The sequence below is a fragment of the Physeter macrocephalus genome, chromosome 21 (assembly GCF_002837175.3).
Source record: "Physeter macrocephalus isolate SW-GA chromosome 21, ASM283717v5, whole genome shotgun sequence".
Lineage (NCBI taxonomy): Eukaryota > Metazoa > Chordata > Mammalia > Artiodactyla > Physeteridae > Physeter > Physeter macrocephalus.
Genome location: NC_041234.1, coordinates 28,708,866 through 28,718,708, shown reverse-complemented (window position 1 = coordinate 28,718,708; position 9,843 = coordinate 28,708,866). Strand labels below are relative to the sequence as shown.

Sequence of the window (9,843 nt, the reverse complement as noted above, 5' to 3'; positions counted from 1 at the left end):
AATTCATTGTAAAGTGTAACCCCAGCAGGCCCAGGTTACTCAAGCCCTTACGTTCCAAAGAAAAGCCTGTCTCGGGAAGACTGGTCCTTGTCCCACTCCTGGGAGAGCACCACAAAGACCCTGGCGTGTTCTGCCTAGTAGGGTATTTCTGTAATCCAGGCACCTCTGTTCCGTCTGACCCGGTAGTTCATGCTAATGGTGTGACGTATGGTGAAGGTCTGTTTTGTATGTCTGAGGCCCTCGGCTGTGCTGTATTAGTTTGACACCTGGGGGCTGTAGACCGAGTAGCTAAAGTGAGTCACATGGAAGCTGCATGCCTGCATGACTGACCTCCAGTCAAATCTCTGGACCCCTAGGCATGGGTGAGCTTCCCTGACTGGCAACACTTTGCATGTGTTGTCACACGTCATTTCTGGGAGAATTAAGCATTGTCCATGTGACTCCTTTGGGAGAGGACAACTGGATCTCACCACTGGTTTCCAGTGGACTTCACCCCTGCACCTTTTGCCTTTGCTGAGTTTACTTTCACTGTCATAAATCCTAACTATGTGTATGGGACTTCCCTGGTGGTCCAGTGGTTAAGACTCCATGCTCCCAATGCAGGGGGCCCGGGTTCGATCCCTGGTCAGGGAACTAGAGCCTGCATGCCACAACTAAAGAGCCCGCATGCCGCAACTAAGACCTGGTGCAGCCAAATAAATAAATAAATAAGTAAATAAATTTGTTTAAAAAATAATAATAACTCTGTATGTAACAGCTCAGCAGGACTCACAGACTCTGAAAAGAACTAACAGCTTTTCTGAGTTCCGAGTCCTTCTAGGGAATCTTCAAGCCTGAGGGTGGTCTCGGGGGAGCCGAACATACTGTTGCTGTAGATTCTGAGGTTGGTTTGTTTCAGCCATCCCAGTGGGCGGACCTCATGAACACAGTGTGACTCCGCCCCCAGCAGTACACGTGCCTGGTGTTTGTGAGGAGGTTGCAGACCTGAGGAGCAGCAGCCCAGGCCACTGCTGTGATTTTCCCACCTCCGAGGAGCAGAGGTCCTGGGTACTCGCAGCGGGCTGCGGCTGAGGGGGCTTGCTTTCTTGCTGTGGTGTGGCGTTCTGCTGAGGGTCCCTGGTACCTGCCTCTCCCTGGAAGTCTTCCCTGCAGTGACTGAGGTGACAGGTCCATCAAGCAATGCCTTGATGATGTTCTGCTCTTTGAACTGCGTGAGTTCCTGTAGGAAAGGGAAGGCCAGTTGCAAGTGTTCATCTCCTGCTGCGCTGCATTGCTGTCTGTGCCACTGCCTCTGCAGATTTCCCACAGGCAGGAGAGTGTGCAGAGTGAATGGGGCTGGAATAGACAAAATGGGAATCCACCCCAGGGAACTGGTTGATGGCTCCAGAATGGTGGCATGAAGCCAATCACATGACTGTCAGGTGGCACAGAGCTTAGAGCTTCAGTCTTTGGATGACTGTGTCTGTTAGTTGAGAAGTGTGTGTACCACAATAAACCCCAAAGGAGGAAGACTTCAGCTAGCTTTTGACGATTCTACTTTCAAGGTCTCTTTCTGTTATTGAAGGATGTTGTAATAAGCCAGAGTATAATAATATGTACTGTGGACTTAGACTATGTCAGGCACTGTGCTATGTTATTTATATTCATTTCTAATTTAAAATTATTAGTAGAATCCCTCACTATTATTATACCATACCTTCCAGATCGGGAGACTGAAGCATACAGATGTCAAGTGAGTTATCCAAAGCTTCACAGCTAGTAAATGATATAAAGAGTTAAGATTAGGCGGTTTGGCTCCAGAATGCATACCCTTGACTTCTGTACCATTCAGTAGTCATGAGCACATCCTCATTTAAGAAAAAGATCTGAATGGTTATATGTCTTGGTGAATTTTGTGGAGCAAGTAACTGGCAGAACTCAAACTAGAATTTAGGTCTCCTGACTCCAGATCCCATTCTTTTTTCAAGGTGACTTGTCTTTTCCCCAGTCCTCTGGAGCAGTACATCTTAGACTTGAATTTACATAGGGTTCCCCTAGGGATCTTGTTAAATTGCAGCTTCTGATTCAGTAGTTGTGTGGGGGGCCCTGAGAATCTGCATTTCTAATAAGCTCCCAGGTGGTGCTAATATGCTGGTCCTCAGAACACACTTTGAGTCCAAATAAGGTTTTACGGACCCTCTGGTTTAGCAGCTGTGATTTCTGCTTGGAACACACACACACACACACACACGCACACACCGATGGCTTTCAGGGAAGGGTTTTAAAAGACAGGGTGAGGCAGGAGGTTGTGGGATGTGTGATCAGCTCATGGACATTCTTCTGTTTGGTTGGTGGTGAGGTAATCGGGGAGTCAACCTCATCAACCTTCTGCTTCCAACCAGTCTGGGGTCTACGTGCTTGTGGTCAGCATGCAGTTAAGGTCTTCCACCTGGTAGGGGTTTCAGTATCTGCAAAACAGCTCACAGGATATGGCTCCAAATATTATCTATAGCCCTTGGGGAGGAACTACAGGTCCTTGACTTTGTTTAACGACTAAACTACTATTTTGTCTTGCTTGACTGTTTTCCTTTGTTTCTGCATTTTCTGACTTCTCTGATTAAATTATTCTTTGAAACTTGGGGAAGACCAAGGAGGCTAAAGTTGTTCTACCGATGAGAAGCAGGTGGAGGACATGGGAGGGGTCTGTCCCGGGAAGGCCTATAGGGTCCTGCTTGGTTACCGTGGCAGTTTCTGCTGTCCTCTCCCCAACAGTAGGGGGCGTGCTGGTGCCAATGCTGCTCCTTCCTGCACTGTGGGCTTCCCTCCCCTTCGCCACCAACCTTGCCCAGGGTCACCACTGAAAGCGTCTTTTTTTTTTTTTGCCCAGGGCCCCGGAGTGAACCCGGGCCCTTGGCGGTGAGAGCACGGAATCCTAAGCACTGGACCGCCAGGAATTCCCTGAAAACATTTTTTTAAAATGGCAATTAGGCCTCTAAGTTAAGTTAAAATTCATTGTAAAGTGTAACCCCAGCAGGCCCAGGTTACTCAAGCCCTTACGTTCCAAAGAACCAAAGCTTCACAGCTAGTAAATGATATAAAGAGTTAAGATTAGGCGGTTTGGCTCCAGAATGCATACCCTTGACTTCTGTACCATTCAGTAGTCATGAGCACATCCTCATTTAAGAAAAAGATCTGGATGGTTATATGTCTTGGTGAATTTTGTGGAGCAAGTAACTGGCAGAACTCAAACTAGAATTTAGGTCTCCTGACTCCAGATCCCATTCTTTTTTCAAGGTGACTTGTCTTTTCCCCAGTCCTCTGGAGCAGTACATCTTAGACTTGAATTTACATAGGGTTCCCCTAGGGATCTTGTTAAATTGCAGCTTCTGATTCAGTAGTTGTGTGGGGGGCCCTGAGAATCTGCATTTCTAATAAGCTCCCAGGTGGTGCTAATATGCTGGTCCTCAGAACACACTTTGAGTCCAAATAAGGTTTTACGGACCCTCTGGTTTAGCAGCTGTGATTTCTGCTTGGAACACACACACACACACACACGCACACACATGGAGACACAGATAGTGAGTCAGGGATGAGGAGTAGGATTGGGGTGCTCTCTGATCTCACTACTGAGACCCCTCACTTATTCCCTTCTGGAGTTGAAGACTCTGAGGCCCGTGGAGGGAGAGGGTGCTTCAGGGAGTTGTTAACAGGCTGAGACTGGAACCTATTCCACTTGACTTCCCAGCCAATGTGCCTCTCTCCTCCTTCCCTCCCTCTGTTGCACAGGAGCTTCTGGGGGAAGAGAATAGTAAAGGAATGGGCATTGTTCAATGATGGATTATTTAAGACTTTATAAGAACCACCAGGGTGATCTCCATTCCAGGCCTCCTTGTCTCCATGTTGTACTGAACACAGGTCTCAGCTGCCCAAGAGGACCCAGCTGTACTGAGCCCAGGTCAAAAGGTCAAAATATTGCATTGGCCAAAAAGTTTGTTTGGGTTTTTCCATAAGATGTTACAGAAAAACCCGAACGAACTTTTGGGCCAGCCCCAATAGCTCTCCTCATAGGTCTGCATACCCATGCAGGCACCACTCTGGGGAAAACGGACCCACAGAGGTCTCTCTGATGGTCAGACACTATTTGTAAGCACAGTTGCCTGTCTACAAACCCCAGGGACTACCAGTAACTAGATACATGCTACAACTCTTGTATTAGTCTGGGTAAGCCAAACTACTGGAATAATTAGACGGAAAATATAATGGCTCGGACACAGTCCCTTTCTTGCTCACATAAGAATCAACCATGGGTAGTCCATATTGACCGGTGGTGTTCCTCCATATCGATCGAGGCTGTTGGCATCTCTGCCCTCTTCAACATGGCTTCCAGGGCAGTCTGGTTGTCATCATTCCTGGAAGTGAGAAAGAGAATGGAGGAGCACAGGTCAGGAGCCACCACTAGCTTTCAGTATCACCATGGTACAGAAAGTCAGGAAGTTTTTTCTGAGACCCAGAGGGCAAAAAACTGCAGAAAACCATTGCTGACAGCACAGGTGTCCCATGGCCCCAGGGTGGTTGGGTGATTAGCATAGCAAGGAGTCTAGCAGGTGCTGCAAAACTCACATCTGCTTACAGCAGAAATTAACACAACATTGTAAATCAAGTATACTTAAATAAAATTAAAACAAAACTCACATCTGCTGAAAGATACTTGCTTACTCTTCCTTCTAGAGGAAAAGTATGGTTTCTAACTCCCTTCTCCCTTCCAAATTTCATGCAGAGAGGTCACATTGGCAAGCAAGTCTGAGAAATGTAATCTCAATGCTTCCAGCCCCGGCAGTACAGGAGAGGGAATGGGAATGGGAATGTCGCAGAGCGCCAACAGACGATACCTGGCACATCTTTGAAAATCCCATTAAAATTGAAAGATTTGTCTCCCTTTTCCTCCTTCCAGACTGAAGTTGATCCCTGCCGATGTCTCCAGTGTCACTCTGCAGACTGAAGCATCAGCTGCTGAGGCAAGCAACAGTGGTTTGTGTCATGGAATTGTCTTCTTCTCCTGGCCCTGGACCCTATGGATATCAAGTGAGCCCTAATTTGTGCTCCCCACTATCTTTGTACACACTTGTACATGTATGTTCTTATAGATGTGCAGGTACATACACACAGACCCACATCTCAGACAGCAGATCCTCAAGTGCAAAATACTGGCCTCCAAAGCCCTGAGCAGCTTCACAGTGGAGGAGCCCAAAACATTAATAGGTGTTAGGGCCAAGGAGGCTTCAGAGAGTTGGGAGAAATTCCTAGATTCTGCCCAAATGCCCCTGACCTCAGAGGCCAAGGCTGTAGTCATGGGGGCATTCGGGTAAAGAGCATCCTCCTGGGTACTGAGCTTGGAGATAGATTCCAGGATTTATTTTATATGGCACCTCTGAGAGCACTCCTTTCAATGGAAAGAACTTTCTCCCCTTCCTGAGGGACCAGTCCACTCAGTAAAGACTCAGTGAACATGAGCAAATTATAATGAATGAAGACTCACGTTTCCCAAGTTGGGTTCCTGTTGGAGGAATTCTTAAGTCACTGATTCTGACCTAGAGGAATCTTTTGTCAGAGAAAATGAAGCTAGAGAACCTAGATCAAGACTGGCAAGTCCGTTGCCCTTATGCTGCCATTATATTCTACATACACGGCAGCTATCGTTTGTCAATAATGTGAATTGGGAGATTGGGATTGACATATATACACTAATATGTATAAAATAGATAACTAATAAGAACCTGCTGTATAAAAAAAAATAAAATAAAATTCAAAAAAAAATAATGGTACTCTTTCTGGTCAAGATCAGACAGGCTCTTAGAATTCTTCTCAACAGTATGTTCTAGACTACCTCTACCAATCAGAGTTGGTAATTATGTTGAAACCTATTTGCTATGCCTGCCCTAGGTCAGCATTTCACAAAATGTCTTCCATGAAACACTGGTTCTCTGGCTTATTAACAATCGTGATGTGAGTAAAAGGTTCTATGATCATAAAAACTTGGGAAACGTTGTTTAGATGTGTTTTTTTTAAATGGAGGGACTTCTACAACCACTAGGATACTATGTAGGTAGGATACTATATAGATCTCCCAAAAGGTCTGTAAAATACAGCATTTTCCAAATGTATTTCACCATAGAACTCTTTCCAAAGAACATGTTGGGAGACAAAAAGGATTATACGTGGAATAATAAGAGGCTTCCTCTGGGTGGCCTGACAGTGGGCTAGGCGGGACCAGTGGCTCCTTCTCCCCCAGATAGAGTGAGGGGCCGTTCATGATCTCAACTTCCCACAAGGTTGCTGGGCAGCTGTCATTTTCAGCATTCCCCTGAACATCTGGCACCTGAGCTCAAATACTTTTCCTCTGCTTACAGTGGCACTTTCATGCTCATGCTGTGAAAAGGAAGATTGTCAGGGGGTGGTCCTGGTCCAGCTGCACCCAACCCAAGCATGTCTCTCTACAGGATAATGAGAGAATGTGAGCCTTGTGCCTTTTGCTGATCCATGTGTTTGTGACCCAGCCTGCCTCAATGATGCTTGCTGGTGATTAAGCCCTTTGCCTGACAGTGGTACCTAATGTGGAGTGAACATGGCAGAAAAGTTGAACTGTTTCACTTGAGCGGTGGGAAGCATCCTCTCTGGGGTTGAGGACAAATCACCAGTAGTGCTCATGATTGAATGGCCTCATTTTCTGTGGGCCACAAATGCCCCTGAACTGGCAGTCCATGTGAACTTATGGCCTTATGATTGTATGGCCACAATGTCTATAGGTCCCAGAAACACTGCTGAATGGGCAGTTCATTTGCTTCTTGGTGGCTAGTCACTGTGCAGTTAAAATGTCTAGGGGCCACAGATGCACACCTGAATGGGCAGATAATTTGGCTGTGTCACTATGAAAAATTGAGGCTGAGAGACAAGGCTGCCCATTGTTAGATCTCTCGTCTACTCTACTTTTGAGCTTTAAAGATGAAGAGAAAGGGACAAGAGAGGGCCCCTCAAATCCGGACACCACTGTGGCAGCTGATGCAGCCCAACCCCTCAGATTTTATCATCATTCAGTGTACCAGATAGAGGACTTTTGGAGAAAGTCAGGTGCGTGTAAAAATGTGACACTTCATGGAAATAGTAAGGCTTCCCCCAAGACTGGTACCATGAAGGGCTGAAGGAATCTGAGAGATTGGATAATTTGTCTAGATGAATCAATTAACTTTTTTTTTTTTTAATTTTTGGCTGTGCCACATGGCATTCGGAATCTTAGTTCCCCGACCTGGGATCGAACCCATGCCCCCTACACTGGAAGCACGGAGTCCCAACCACTGCACCATCAGGGAAGTCCCTCAATTAACTTTTATCATTCCATTTCCCTTCAAGTATCACTGTGTTTTTGCAGTCTTTAATTATTCTTTTAGTGGTTACCCTAGAGATTATGACATACACCCTCAATTTATGTCTTCTGTAGATTAATACTTTTACTGCTTCTTCCACAATTCAATGATAGAAAATATTTTAGCTCAATCCCCTCTTATCATTTATACTATTGTTGACCTGAATTTTAATTCTACATATATTTTAAGTCTCTCTATGCATTATTATAATTGCTTAATACAGTCAGTGTTCATATAGTTTTTTCCACATATTTACTCTTTATTCTTCATAACGCTTTCACTTTTTATTTTTTAAGCATCATTATTTCCTAACTTTAAGAAATCCCTTTAGTGTTTATTTTAGTGTAGGTCTGCTGGCAATTAATTATATCAGTTCGGTTTTTCTGAAATCAACTTTATTTCATCTTCGTTTAAAAGGATATTTTCCTTGAGAGTAGAATTCTCGGTTAGCAGTTATTTTATTTCAGCACTTTAAAGATATCATTTCATTGTATTTGTTGAAAAGTCAGTTGCCGTTCTTATTGTTTCTCCTTTGAATGTAATGTGCCTTTTTTATCTGGCTGCAATTAGATTTTCCTTTTTTCTCTTTTGTTTTCAGCAGTTTGACTATGATGTGCCTAGTTATGATTTCCTTTGTATTCATTCTGCTTGAGATTAGTAGAGCTTTTTGAATCAGTGGCTTGATATCATTTGTCAATTCTGGTATCTTTGCAATCTGGTATTCCTTCCAATTAAACATATATTGAACCTTTACACCATGTTCCATGTCTCTTACACTCCTTCCATTATTTTTCGTTCCTTTTTTTTCATAATGCTCCAGCCTGCATAGTCTCTGCTAACTCATTTCCAGTTCACTAAGCTTCTATTATGCTATATCTAACATCTACTTAGTGCTTAATTTAAGCTGTGTTTTTTAGTTCTAGAATCCCCATGTGATTCTTTCTAATGTCAATAATTTTGTCACCTAATTTCTTTTTTTTTATGTGGACCATTTTAAAAGTCTTTATTGTATTTGTTACAATATTGCTCCTGTTTTATGTTTTGGTTGTTTTGGCTGCGAGGCATGTGGGGTCTTAGATCCCTGACCAGGGATCAAACCTGCACCCCCTGCTTTGGAAGGTGAAGTCTTAACCACTGGACTGCCGGGGAAGTCCCTGTCAGCTAATTTCTTGAACATAGTGTTCATAGTTTTTTTTTTAGAGTTTGTGTCTGATAACTCAAATATTTGGATCACTGTTGGGTTTATTTATATCACTTGTTTTATCTTGGTTTCCTTCATCTGATTCATGGCATGCCTGTGATATTTTTTTGTTGTTGAATGCCAGAAATTGTATATGAAGTGTTTTAAAAAATTTCTCTGGATGATGTTTCATCCTCTAGAAATAATTTACTTTTCTTCTGGAGGCCAGATATAGTAGAAGCAGATAACCTTGGTCCATCAAGGATTAAGATGAGGGCTTCCCTGGTGGCGCAGTGGTTAAGAATCCGCCTGCCAATGCAGGGGACACAGGGTCGAGCCCTGGTCTGGGAAGATCCCACATGCTTTGGAGCGACTAAGCCCGTGCGCCACAACTACTGAGCCTGCACTCTAGAGCCCGTGAGCCACGACTACTGAGCCCGCGTGCCACAACTACTGAAGCCCACGCTCCTAGAGCCTGTGCTCCAGCAACAAGAGAAGCCACCGCAATGAGGAGCCCGCGCACTGCAACGAAGAGTAGCCCCTGCTTGCCGCAACTAGAGAAAGCCCGTGCGAAGCAATGAAGACCCAACGCAGCCAAAAGTAAATTAAATAAATAAATAAATTAATTAACTAATTTTTAAAAAGGATTAAGATGATCTGAGAATCTATTTCATCTTCATGAGGGCTGATGTATAACTGGCTTGCCTCTCCTAGGACAAAGCCATTCAGGATTTTTACCTGAAAGCCTGGCAGACCCTGATCTCTAGTTTTCTAGTTTTTGTCTCTGTTACTATGAGACTTGCAAAAGCTCTGCTTAAGTTTTTAGCTTTTTAGTTGCTGCTTTCTGCTTGACTTCATGACATCTTGTCTTGTGTAGTTTAGAAATTGAACTATGCTCACAATTTGGAGCTCAGTTTTCTGTGGTTCCTTTTTTTGTTGTTGGATCTTGACCTTCAAGTCTTGGCTGCCTTAATAACAAGCAGTAAATCCAATTTTTGTGCCCTCCTTCATGAGACTTCTCAAAGCTATGAATCGCTATTTTCTGCTCTTCACCTTGGCTCCACACAGCTTAGGAAATGACAAATGCCTCAAGGGAAAAAGAAGCAGCTCACCTCAGTGTGTTTCCCTTTACTTAATCATCTAGACCTCTCTAATGCTGGTTTCCTTGCTTTATCTCTGATGCCTTTATTTTTATTTATTTTTTTTTTTTTTGCGGTACGTGGGCCTCTCACTGTTGTGGCCTCTCCCGTTGCGGAGCACAGCCTC

At 44.2% G+C, this 9,843-nt stretch overlaps 1 long non-coding RNA gene across 4 annotated transcripts in view; it reads left to right on the top strand.

Annotated features, from left to right (window-relative positions):
• The first annotated feature begins 4,934 nt into the window (after positions 1-4,934).
• LOC114484740 (uncharacterized) overlaps positions 4,935-9,843 on the top strand; it is a 198,053-nt gene continuing 193,144 nt past the window's right edge. For all 4 annotated transcript variants that reach the window (XR_003677968.1, XR_008616393.1, XR_003677966.1 and 1 more), the window contains exon 1: positions 4,935-5,061. This is a non-coding gene — a long non-coding RNA (uncharacterized lncRNA). The remainder of the gene's footprint in view (positions 5,062-9,843) is intronic.